We start from the raw sequence: 685 nt of genomic DNA, 5'->3' as shown, positions 1-685 counted from the left end.
GGGCATCCATCCCAAGCATCAAAGGCTTGCCTGGGGCAACAACCCCTCTGCAGATGGGTAGTTGCAATGGGAGGAGGCTTGGGAATCAGCTGCCACCAACTTTTGCTCTTTTTTGCCCCCTCCAAGGAGTAGGTCCTTAGGTGTAGGTGTCTAAGGCACACAAAGCACATCTGAAGGACACCGTGAGGGGAGGTGGGGGCACCCACGGACACGTGAGGCAGCCTGGGGTTTGGGGGCACAGAAGTGGTGGGAGAAAGTCCCTGGGGGCGTGAAGAGCATCCGACAGCATCTCCCACGGCAGCTCCTGGATACCACCCTCCCTGGGGGCTGCACGATATCCTGGGGTGAGCAATAGGCAGGGGGCTGAGCCAGAACCTGCCAACCCCCGTGACAAAGGTCACCCCAACACCTCTCATCCCCATGGCAGCCTCTGGTGCGGGGCGGGGGCTCCCCATGACAAGAACCAGGACCTGGACTAGGATTTGGTCCAGCAAGGTTATTTCTGGACACTTCCCACCTTCCCACAGCAAGAGCAAGCCGAGCTGAGCTGAAGCAACCCCATCACTCCTCCACACACAGGGGGAAAACCTTCAGTTGTTCCCCCCTGGGACCACAACACCCCGTTCCAACCCCATGCAGCCCGATCTGACGGCATCACCTGGATCCCTGCACCTGGCTGCTCCCC

The sequence above is a fragment of the Chaetura pelagica genome, unplaced genomic scaffold (assembly GCF_000747805.2).
Source record: "Chaetura pelagica isolate M959 unplaced genomic scaffold, ChaPel_1.0 scaffold426, whole genome shotgun sequence".
In the NCBI taxonomy this organism is placed as follows: domain Eukaryota; kingdom Metazoa; phylum Chordata; class Aves; order Apodiformes; family Apodidae; genus Chaetura; species Chaetura pelagica.
This window is presented reverse-complemented; position numbering follows the sequence as displayed.